The sequence below is a fragment of the Physeter macrocephalus genome, chromosome 12, assembly GCF_002837175.3.
Source record: "Physeter macrocephalus isolate SW-GA chromosome 12, ASM283717v5, whole genome shotgun sequence".
Lineage (NCBI taxonomy): Eukaryota > Metazoa > Chordata > Mammalia > Artiodactyla > Physeteridae > Physeter > Physeter macrocephalus.
This window is the reverse complement of record NC_041225.1, coordinates 77,491,247-77,503,664: the sequence shown is the minus strand read 5'-3', so window position 1 is coordinate 77,503,664 and position 12,418 is coordinate 77,491,247. Positions and strand designations below refer to the sequence as shown.

General features: G+C 46.5%; 1 long non-coding RNA gene across 3 annotated transcripts in view; it reads right to left on the bottom strand.

The window, feature by feature from the left end:
- Nucleotides 1-12,418, bottom strand: part of LOC114487411 (uncharacterized) — a 47,471-nt gene that overhangs the window by 18,796 nt on the left and 16,257 nt on the right. Inside the window, exon 1 of one of the 3 annotated variants that reach the window (XR_008618907.1) lies at nucleotides 7,873-7,923. The exons of the other annotated variants lie outside the window; for them this stretch is intronic. This is a non-coding gene — a long non-coding RNA (uncharacterized lncRNA). Of the gene's footprint in view, nucleotides 1-7,872; nucleotides 7,924-12,418 lie in introns of those variants that run through there. 3 annotated transcript variants of the gene reach the window in all.

The following is a 12,418-nucleotide window of genomic DNA, read 5'->3' as shown; positions in this document are numbered from 1 at the left end:
TACCTTGGAGTAAGATGATATCCCTGCCTCAAGAGACAGAATGTCTTCATGAAAAGCAAACCACAAAGTGGGAGAAGATATTTACAACATATGTTGCTGCAGAGGATTTAGTATCCAAAATAATAATAAAGAATTTCTACATACTAATACTAAAAAGCTCTATAGAAAAATGGGCAAAAAGATGAACAGGCAATTCACAGAGGAAGAAACAGGGATGATCTATAAACATAGGAAAAGATACTCAATTCCATAAGAATCCAGAAAATAAATGTTAAAACCAGAAATAAAATATCATTTTATACACATCATATCAGCAAAAATTTTACAGTCTACCAATACTACCATCACTACCAAGTCTATGCATTGCCAGTTGAGTATAGATTGGCCTGGCCTCTTTGAAGAGCATTTGGAACTCTCTGGAAAATCCGTTTATCTAAGATCCCAGGGGTTTCACTCCGAGGAATCAACCCTAGAGAAACCCTTGCAGAGGCACACCAAAAGGCAGGCACAAAAATGTTTACAGCCCCATTGTTTGCAATAGCCAAAATTGATAACAACTTAAATGTTTATCAGCAGAATAAATTATGACATATTTATACAACAGGGTAATATGCAGTCACTACATCCATCAATAAAAATTATTCTCGGGGCTTCCCTGGTGGCGCAGTGGTTGCGCGTCCGCCTGCCGATGCAGGGGAACCGGGTTCGCGCCCCGGTCTGGGAGGATCCCACATGCCGCGGAGCGGCTGGGCCCGTGAGCCATGGCCGCTGAGCCTGCGCGTCCGGAGCCTGTGTTCCGCAACGGAGAGGCCACAACAGTGTGAGGCCCGCGTACCACAAAAAAAAAAAAAAAAAAAAAAAATTATTCTCAAAACATGTTAGATACAAAAAGTAAGTTGCATAAGAATACACACATTATGATTTCATGTATATGAAACAGCATGCAAACCAGTACTACATAGTGGTTGGGGACACAGGTATAAAAATGTATGGGAATAGGGACTTCCCTGGTGGTGCAGTGGTTAAGAATCCGCCTGCCAATGCAGGGGACACGGGTTCAAGCCCTGGTCCGGGAGGATCCCACATGCCATGGAGCCACTAAGCCTGTGCGCCACAACTACTGAGCCTGCGCTCTAGAGCCCACGAGTCACAACTACTGAAGCCCTTGCGCCTATAGCCCATGCTCTGCAACAAGAGAAGCCACCGCAATGAGAAGCCTGTGCACCGCAACGAAGAATAGCTCCCGCTCGCCGCAACTAGAGAAAGCCCGCGCGCAGCAACAAAGACCCAACACAGCCAAAAGTAAATAAATTAATCAATTTTTAAAAAAATGTACAGGAATAATAAATACCATATTTAGGATATTGATTAACTCTGGAAGGAAGAGAGGGAAATGAGATCCTGGGTGGGTCTGCAAGGGGCTTCAGCTGTATGAGAAATGCTTGATTTCTTGAGTCAGGTGAATATATCTGGCTGTGTGTTGAATTCACCTTTGTACCTTTTTGTATATATTAAATATTATAAAACAAATTTTTAAATAAATGACATTTCTTAATTTCTATAGTGCAGTTTTCCTTTTTTATTTCAGAATTAATTAAAACTTTTTCCAGGCTGTGTTAGTTTCCTGTTGCTATTTTAACAAATCACTAGAAATTTAGTGGCACACACATTCATTATTTTAGAGCTCTGGCCCCTTCCTCCATCTTCAAGGCCAGCAGCATAGCCCCTTCAGATCTCTTTCTGGCCTCTGTCTCTGTTACCACATGTCTGAATCAGACTACCTTGCTCCCTTTTTAAGGGCCCTTGTATTACACTGGTCCACTTAGATAATCCAGGATAATCCTCCCATTACAAGTGCCTTAACTTGATCACATCTGCAAAATCCCTTTTGCCATGTACAGTGACATATTCACAGGTTTGGGAATTAGAATACAAACATCTCTGGGGACATTTTCTGTCCGCCACACGGGCCTTAAACATTTTATAGGCTCTAGTGCAGGGCCTATTGTGCCCAGTGGAAAGCCCCTGGCCTGCTCAGCATCTAAATATCTGAATCGGTTTCCTTGCCCTGGTAGAGACCCTGATAGCCACAAAGCAATTAAAGGTAAGCCCCCAAGGCAGGGAATCACAGAGGCTGGAAATTACCAAGCTGGAGAATGAATGGGTCCAGAACTACCTTCCTAGGAGCAGCCCGAGTGATCACTTTAAAACATAAACTTGATCCATGTCCTTCTCCTGTGAGAAACCCCATCATGGCTTCCCCTCGGCTTTAGAATAAGGAACTAAGCCCTTAAAGCGGGGTCCCACACAAAGGTTTCTCAACCTCAGCACTACTGACATTTGGGGCTGGGTCATTCTTTGTTTCCAGGCGGGCGTCCTGGGCACTGTGGTTTGTTTAGCAGCATCCGGGCCTCCACCCACTAGATGCTAGTGGCTCCCCGACCCCAGGCCCCGCCACACACACTTATGATAAGCAAGTTGTGACAACCGTGTGAAATGTCCCTGGGGCACAAAGTCACCCTGTCCCCCACTCCTGTCCAAAGAGATCCTATAGGATCTGGGCCCTGCCCATCTCCCTACCCTGGTCTCTCTTCTTTAGCCACCTACAGGGCATCTCCCAGCTGAACACAGCAGGGTCCAGATTTCTGCATACACTGTTCCCTCTTCCTGGATCGCCCCTTCCCACATCTCCTCACCTGGCAAGCTCTGTCTATATGTCTCAGTCTAACCGTCTCCTGCTCAGACACCCCTCCATCCCCTTCTCAAATGACTGCTGAGTTCCATGGCAGCCCATGCCCTCTCCTGCAAACCCTCTTCACACTTGCCATCATTTGTCTGCCTTCTCCATCAGACTGCCACCTCCAGGAGGGCAGGGCCTGTGACTGTCTTGTCCCACTGACTACAGTGCTTATTGATTAGTGGCCACATGGTCTGTCCCATAATCAGAGGCCCAGGAATCAGACCTTGAAGCCAGATAAATCCTCAAGGAAGATCTGGGATTAATGATCTGCTCTGTGTTGTGTCTGGACTCTGTTGACCCCATTAAAGATTAAACAGTAACTCGGGGTGTGATCTGGAAAAGAGCCTTTTCCTAAGGGCAGTGAACTGAGGATTCAGAGGGCTACGCATCAGGAATCCTTTGCCCCAGGGGCTCCTGTTAAAGTATGCCTCCTCCCCACCCCGCACCCCGACCCAGGGAAGGGCCGGCACCGTGAACTGGCACCAGCTGCCAGGACTCTTTGGGAAGAGAGCCAGACAGCGGTCACCTGCAGACGGGGAACAGCCCAGCAGGCAGAAAGCTGTCACTTGTCAGCTCTGGCACAACAGACCTCTGAAAGAACAGCACTCTCAAATAAGAGATATCTAGATCCCAGCCAGGTTCCCTTTGTGAACCCCAACCTGGGGCATGTAAATGCAGGCAAGGCAAAGATCTCACACACCACAGAAACTTGGCCACATCTCGCCAAAGGATCCATGCTTTACCTGATTCAAAACGTGTAACTGAGACTCTAAAACAGAATCCTCTGAACAATGCTGAAGGGACAAAGCCCAGCCTCTGGGCAGTAGGTGCCTGAATTTCCCATGACAGGAAAGCTGTCCTTGCCCTTTGCCTGGGTTCAGCCTGCTCTTCCCCATTCCTCAGTCTCCCAGAGGGAGCCCTACCCCTTGCTGTCAACTATGTCACCAAAGCCATAGTCCTTGTGTTATTCTATACTTAATATGTTCCTTTAAACATACTTCATGTAAACATACATCCTTTCTCTTTAACAAAAATAGTTATTTTCTGATTATGTAAATAACATATGCTCATTGTAAAAAAAAAATGCAAACACAAAAAAATATAAGGAAGACAAAAAACCATGAGATCACCATCATCAACATACCTCTCTTTATCCAAATGCACACATAAATGTGATTTTACATACATAAAGTGAACTTCTTTGCTCAAATACGCATATCAAAAAGGAAACTTCCGGGCTTCCCTGGTGGCGCAGTGGTTGAGAGTCCGCCTGCCGATGCAGGGGACACGGGTTCGTGCCCCGGTCCGGGAAGATCCCACGTGCCGCGGAGCGGCTGGGCCCGTGAGCCATGGCCGCTGAGCCTGCGCGTCCGGAGCCTGTGCTCCGCAAAGGGAGAGGCCACAACAGTGAGAGGCCCGCGTACAGCGCAAAAAAAAAAAAGGAAACTTCCTATTAGCATCACTAACAGCAAACTACCATCACTTGCCAGAATAGAAGGCAGCTCCCCCAAAATAAATACAGTGAAAACAAAACAATGTGATTAACTATCTAGTCAGATACCATAGCTCCCAAGGCTGCAAAGCCTGAGGTCCAATCTCTAGGAGTTAAAAGAGGGGATTAACAAGTGTTAGACAAGTCAGACAAAAGGGAGACTCTCTCCCAGATACAATTAGAAGGATTGAAAGAGAAATAAAAGAAAAAAAATCTTTCTCTACTCTGTTATCTGCTCCAAGTCTATGCAGTAGCTTAAACTACTGGGGTGCCCTCAAGACCTCCGACATTCTGTGGAGAAGGCAGGGGCAGAACCCACAAGTACCAGACCCTGCAGCGCTTGCTCAAGGCCTCGTGGAGGGGAAAGGCCCCCTAGGCACCAGCCACTTGCCCCAAGAAGCCTCAGAAAATAGCACTTCAGGGGCACCAGTCCCAGTCTGTCCTTCTCCCCCAAGCCAGTCCCAGGCATCCCTCCTTCCCTAGCCCAAGCCGGGGCTGACAGGAGACTCCAGGGCTCCTTTTCTTCCTTCTTCACAAAGATTATTCTGTCTCGGGAACCAACATTCCTGGGCAGGAGACCCAAAGTCCATGTGTCATTTATCAGGACAAGCCTTCCTGCCACAGTCTGGGTCCCCTGAAGGGAAGGGGACAGCAAGCTCAGGGCCCAAATAGGATGAGGGAAGCAAGGCACCCAGGGCGCAAAATTAAAGAAAGCGCTCACTCTCTGCTGCAGACCCTCACACCCCTGAGAGTGGGCACCTCGCTTATCTCACCCTCTCCTGGGCCCTGGGCACCAGAGCCGAGCCTTGAACCACTCAATATGTGGTGCTGGGACAATTGGGTATCTGTGTGAAAAAGATAAAATCGGAGCCAATCTGATCCTTCCCTACCCTACACCATACCCCAAAATAAATTCAGTGTGCAAAGGCCTAAAGATGAAAAAGAAAACATGAAAACTTTTAGACAATATAGGAGAAATCAAACATACCTTTATGATTTGAGAGCAAGAAGAATTTCTTAAAGAGATATCAAAGAACAAACCATAAGTTAAAATGTTGATAAATTCAACTATGTTAATGATTATCTGATTGCTTTTCTAAAGTCACCATTAACAAAGTTAAAAGACCAACTACAAGCTGGGGAAATACATGTGCACTGCATGTAACTGACAAAAGATTAGTAACCAGAATCTATGGGGTTTTTTTTTAACAACATAAGAAAAAATAGACAAAAGACTGAACAGCAAACTCACAGAAAAGCATAAGAAGAAACAGACAAAAGACTGAACAGCAAACTCACAGAAGAGGGAACATCCAATAAATATACAAAGAGATGTTCAACCACACTACTAACCAGGGAAATGCAAGTTAAAATTGCAGTGAAATGCCAATTCACACCCATTTGGTTGGCAAAAATGCAGACGTCTGATAATGCCAAGTAATAGTGAGATTATGAGGAAACAAGAACTCAGCCTGCTGGTGGGCGTGTGAATTAGGACCATCCTTAGGGAGGCAGCGGTGCTGTCCTGTAAGGGCAAAGATGTGTGTGCGTAGCCCCTTAACTGGCTTCTTTTGTCCTCAGTTCTTCTGAAACTTGGCATCCTACTTCATCTTTCTAGGGTTCAGCTCTGAACATAACACTTTCCTCTTGAGATGCCTTCAGTGGTCCCCCATGGCCTACAAACAAGCATCAAATTCTTTTTTTTATAAATTTATTTATTTAATTTATTTATTATTTTTGGCTGTGTTGGGTCTTCGTTGCAGCATGTGAGCTTTCTCTAGTTGCAGCGAGCGGGGGCTACTCTTTGTTGCAGTGCGCGGGCTTCTCATTGCGGTGGCCTCTCTCGTTGCAGGGCACAGGCTCTAGGCACGCGGGCTTCAGTAGTTGTGGCGCACGGGCTTCAGTAGTTGTGGTGTGCAGGATCTAGAGAGCAGGCTCAGTAGTTGTGGCACACGGGCTTAGTCGCTCCACGGCATGTGGGATCTTCCTGGACCAGGGCTCGAACCCGTGTCCTCTGCATTGGCAGACGGATTCTTAACCACTGCGCCACCAGGGAAGCCCAAATTCTTTAATGAATTTTTTTGTGATGTAACCAACTCACCACCCGGTTTATATCCCACTCTGCCCTACGTTCTTAATGCTCCTCCTGTAAAACTAACTGCACAGGCTGAAATATCTCGTTGCAGCATGTGAGCTTTCTCTAGTTGCAGCGAGCGGGGGCTACTCTTTGTTGCAGTGCGCGGGCTTCTCATTGCGGTGGCCTCTCTCGTTGCAGGGCACAGGCTCTAGGCACGCGGGCTTCAGTAGTTGTGGCGCACGGGCTTCAGTAGTTGTGGTGTGCAGGATCTAGAGAGCAGGCTCAGTAGTTGTGGCACACGGGCTTAGTCGCTCCACGGCATGTGGGATCTTCCTGGACCAGGGCTCGAACCCGTGTCCTCTGCATTGGCAGACGGATTCTTAACCACTGCGCCACCAGGGAAGCCCAAATTCTTTAATGAATTTTTTTGTGATGTAACCAACTCACCACCCGGTTTATATCCCACTCTGCCCTACGTTCTTAATGCTCCTCCTGTAAAACTAACTGCACAGGCTGAAATATCTCTTAATCCTTAATCATATGAATCATATGAAATGTATAAATATGGGAGAGGTGGAGCTGGGAGATAATCTCATTGAATACCTTTATGTTACAGATGGGAACACTGAGGCCAGGCAGGCTGAATGTCTACCCAAGGCCACCCCGTGAGACAGAGAATCAGAAGAGACCCCAGCTTTTCCGAGTCCCTGATCAGGCGTCTTATCACTGTACATCTCCTCCCGGGCTGACACATCGCAGGCCTGGCTATGGGGGTACGAGGATCCCAATCCCCTTGGCTCCCTCCACATCACCCTACTTGACACAGCCGAGCAGTGACAGCCACCATTTGTCACGAAGTAAAAATATGCCAGAGAGCTGGACAGGCAAGTACTTTCTGTGCTGGCAGCTCGCCGGTCCTGAAGCATTATATCTCTGAACTGAGATGCCCTTGTGTTCCCCTTGTCAGCAGGCAGCAGCCAGATTTCTCTTTTGCTGTAACTGGGTTAGTCTTGTGGGTTTGCCCTCCTCCCAGCTGTCAAAAGAGATTATACAGAAATGTACCGCTGCATCGACCACAGTTCAGGTGCCGGCTGAGGCTGAAGCAGGAGGAAATTTCCAAACGCATTCATTAATCACCCTAAGTACCCGGTGGCTGCTGGCTGCACTGCTTTCTTCCAGCTGCAATCACTTTTGCTCCAGCCAGAGCTCAGAGGTCTCCCTGTCAGCTGCAGCGCCCTCAGCAGGGGCCTGGGCACAAGCTCAGGAAGGGTGGGGATTGGGGCAGAACCCCAGAAGCCTGTGAGGGTCTGTACTCACCCCGCAAGTATCCCCTGCCTGAGAGGGCGTAACATTAAATAGCAAATTTTAAAACAACAAGACATGAGGGAGACCACAGAGAAAAGAAAAAGGCTCTCCTCCTGCTTTTTGAACAAGGCGCCCTGCATTTTCATTTTGCACTGGGCGGCCCTGCTCCTAGCCCAGCAGTATCTTAGTCCATTCAGGCTGCTATAACAAAATAGCACACACTAGGCTGCTTAAGAGCAATAGAAATTTGTATCTCACAGTTCTGGAGGCTGGAAGCCCGGGTACCGGCATGCGTGGTGAGGGTCACAGACTTCTCATTGCAGCTTCTCCAGGTGAAGAGGGCAGCGAGCTCTCCGGAGCCTCTTGTAACCACTAATCTAACTCACGAGGGCTCCACCCTCAAGATTTAAGCACCTCCCCAAAGCCCCACCTCCTAATACCATCATGTTGTGGGGGTTAGGATTTCAACATACAAATTTGGGGAGACACAAACATTCAGACCATAACAAGCAGTTTCTAAACTCTAACAGGTAGAAGCGGAACATCTGATTCCTCCAAACCCCATCAGTGCCTATAGAAGTGGAGCTGCTTTGGTGAGGCCCAGCCCTTAGGTCTCCTGCATCAGTACCTGGGAGGGGGTCTGTGGAGCCAGGTCTGTGAAGACCTCTGGCAGTCCACACCAGTGATCCTCAAACTTCAGTGGGCAAAAAATCACCTAGAGAATGTGTTAGAAAGGCAAATTCTCAGGCCCCAGACCCAGAGATTCTGACTCAGTAGGTCTGGGGCGGGGCCTGAGATTTTGCCCTTCAAACAGGCTCCAGGTGATGTCGAGGCTGCAGCCCCATGGTCTGCACTTGGAGGGACACTGGTAACCACTCCACTTCACAGAGGAAGCAGCAGAGACTGGGTGTCTTGACCGGCAGCACACTCGTTAAGGGCAGGCACCACGGAACCCAGATCTCCACACTCCGACACCTCTTCGTGGCTCTCGTAGTTTGAGGAAGGAGGGCGTAACTTGGACCAGACTGAAAGTTTCCCTCAATGCTTGTTAAGCAAATGAGTATTTTAGCAATTGTATAAACAGCTCCTCACTTCTCCCTCCGATCTATGAGACAAGGCAAGTAGCACTGGGAAGCAGAGAGATCACCCTTCATCTGCTCTAAGCCTCAGTTTCCTTAGTGATAGCCAGTATTCATGAAGTACTTCCCAGGCATTTTACATGCGTTGATCCTCTTCAAGAACCTAGGGAGTAGGTGCCATTATTGTCTCCATTTTACATGTGACGAAACTGGTACTGAGGAGTGTGGTAATTTGATTAAAGTCACACAACCAGGGTGCACAGGCAGGATTTTAACAGATGCACTCTGACTCCATAGCCCAAGCTTCTCACCACCCTGCCCTAAAGAAACTACCTTGTTGGGAAACCACAACTCAGTGCTGGCTGCCTTGCTAGAGGCCTTCCCATTTCCCTGCTCTCTAAGCCCTCCCACCGTTAGGGTCCAGCTCAACCCACAGCTTGCTTTGAAGACTGTCCTCAGATGTGGGGCAGCTCTGCTCATTTACGCTCCTTGGGCAGCTCTCTGGGTCTGATCCAATCCACCTGGCCCTCAACCAGCACTTCTCATCGAGGGCAGTGCTGGCCTTAGAGTGGGTGAGAGGAGTCCCTGGCCTTGGCCCTGTGCTTTGGAGGGCCTTGCTCTGCCCCTTCTCTAGCCATGTCCTTTCCAGTGCAGTGGGAGTTGAGATGGAGGGGGCAAGGACTTGAATCCCCTCTTCTAAAATATTCTGAGTACCCAGGACCCTGGAATTCCCTGCATGAATGGCCGTGAAATCATTCCCTAGCCCACCCTTCCAAGGGCAGCATTGTTCTTAAGCTGGTTACACCAGCTTAAGATGTGCCCCCTCTAGGCCTGAAGGGCATCTAGGAGTAGGGAGTGGGGGAGGCAGAATTGACATGGAAGCTGGGGTGTCTATAAAGATGAGCATGAAGCCCCTCAAGATTCCAGATGAAAAGAGGGTCAGAAGAGAAAGTGGGTAGCTAACTGGGGGCCGTGACTTAAGGACAACTCTTCCAGCAGTGCCATTATATTAGTTTCCTATTGTTGTGTAACAAATTACTGCAAACTTAGTGACTTAAAACAACACATATTTATTGTCTCACAGTTTCTGTGAGTTAGGAATCTAGGCAGGGAATAGCTGGGTCCTCTGTTTCATGGCCTCTCACAAGGTGTTGTCCAGGGCTGAGGTCTCACCTGAAGGCTTGTTTGGGGAAGCATCTGCTTCTAAACTCATGTAACTATTGGCAGAATTTCAGTTCCTCAAGGGTCATTGGACTGCAAGCCTCAGTTCCTTGCTGGCTGTTGGACAGAGACCATCCTCATGTACTTGCCACAGAGGCCTCTCCAACGTGGCAACTTGCTTCATCAAAACCAGGCAGGGAAAGAGTGGGCTACCAAGAGAGAAATCACTATCCTGTATAACCTAGCCATAGATGTGACATCCCGTCCCATTTAACACATTCTATTGGTTAGAAGCAAGTCATGGAAAACAACTATACTTAAATTAAAAAAGAAAGAAAGAAAGAAGCAAGTTGTGGGTCATGTCCACACTCAAGAGGAGAGGATTCCACAAGAGTATAAGAGGTGGAGATCAGTGGACACCATCTTAGAAGCTGCCTGACACAGCCTTATCCAAGCACAGAACTCCAAAGAATCACAGAGGGAATTCTACATTCAAACCTGGCCTTCTCTGGTGCTTTAAAGTTATATTTATTAAGGGAGGAGAATAGATAAATATTTTAGTCAACAGCGTGTTAGCTTGAGTTACAGCTTTTAAGTATTTGACATATGGGATGTGGGCCTCTTTTGATACTCTCATCCTGGTCCCATAAATATTAGGACAGTCCTGCTTCTGTGCATTTGTCCTGGCTGCCACTTCAGACAGTCAAGGCCTTGTTGGAAGGGTCTTGTCTCCTGATTGTTTGCCCTACACACAGCCTAGCATGCCATCATGTGAGAAGCAATCAGTAAAGTCTGCCTGGGCATCTGCTGGCAGCTGCCCAGCTCCAGTGGTGGCCCTCTTCCAGCCGCTGCCATGAGGCAGCTGGGCTGATTTGAAACCTCAGTAGTTGGGTTTCCTCATGAGCAAGAAAGAGGATCCCACATGGCACAGAAAGAAAATGAGAGGAGCAAAATCTACCACATCAGCAAGGCAAAGATGACTCCTTCCAGGGGAGCAAAACTCTGCCTTTAGATAGGGTTTCCCTGGTGATGCAGTAGTTAAGAATCTGCCTACCAATGCAGGGGACACAGGTTCAAGCCCTGGTCCGGGACGATCCCACATGCTGCAGAGCAACTAAGCCTGTGCACCACAACTACTGAGCCTGCACTCTACAGCCCGTGAGCCACAACTACTGAGCCCGCGCCACAACTACTGAAGCCCATGTGCCTAGAGCCCATGCTCCACAATAAGAGAAGCCACCACAATGAGAAGCCCGCAACGAAGAGTAGCCCCCACTCGCCGCAACTAGAGAAAGCCCGCGTGAAGCAACGAAGACCCAACACAGCCAAAAAAAAAAAAAACAAACTCTGCCTTTAGATGAAAACATGATTATTAGGTTTCTTTCTATTTTTTATTTTATATTTATTATGAAAATAATGAATATGGTTTTTTTTTAATCTATAAGAAACAAAAGAGCTACAGTTTTCACCATTAAATTCCCTTTGTTGTATGCATGTATACACAGCTTATTCATATATGCACATGTATACTCATATATACTTATATATGAATTTTAATTTTGTAATGTAATATGTTACATTAATATAATTTTGTATGTAGTATATTTTTTTAAATATATGTTTTTTAAACAGAAAATGTTTTTTATGCATAGCTGCTGCTGGTGGTATTGTTGTTAAATTTGTGTGGTTTGGGGGCTTTAAAAAAAAATAAAAGATCATACTGTCTATTCAGTTATACATCTACTTTTTCAGGACAGTGAATATTTTTTCTAGTTTAAAGAGGTAGAATTTAAAAATAACTTAAAAACAGATGATAGATTCACAAAGTCGAAAAAGTACTCAGTGAAAAGTCTCCCTCCCTATCCCCAGTTCACATCCCCGGCAGTAACCAATGTTAACAGATCCTTCTATGTTCTTCCAAAGATAATTTTATATACATAAGCAAATATATAAATATCTTCTCTTCTTTTCCACCTTCTACATAGTGGTAGTATCTTATGCACACCATTCTGCACTCAATATGTCTTGGAGATAGTTCCATATCTTTATATACCAGTGGTTCTCCACCTTGGCTGAATATTAGAATTATCTGAGTAGCTTTAAAAAATTCTGGATGCCCAAGCCACACCCCAAACCAATTAAATTAGAATCTATGGGGGTGGGAGGCACAGGCATCAGGATTTTTTAACCTCCTTTAGGTACAGCCAAGTTTGTGTACTACTTATATAAAGAGCTTCCTGAGAAAGGAAATGAAAGGAAGAGGAAATATGATAATTCCATTATTGCTTATAAAAGAAAATTAGGGTGACCAACTGTCCTGGTTTTCCAGGCACTGAGGGGTTTCCAAGGACATGGGACTTTCAGTGTTAAAGCCAGGATGAGCTGCTCACCTTACAAAGAAAATTGACCCACCTCCTAGAGAAATGGAAATAAAAACAAAAGTAAACAAATGGGACCTAATGAAACTTAAAAGCTTTTGCACAGCAAAGGAAACCATAAACAAGACCAAAAGACAAGCTTCAGAATGGGAGAAAATATTTGCAAATGAAGCAACTGACAAAGGA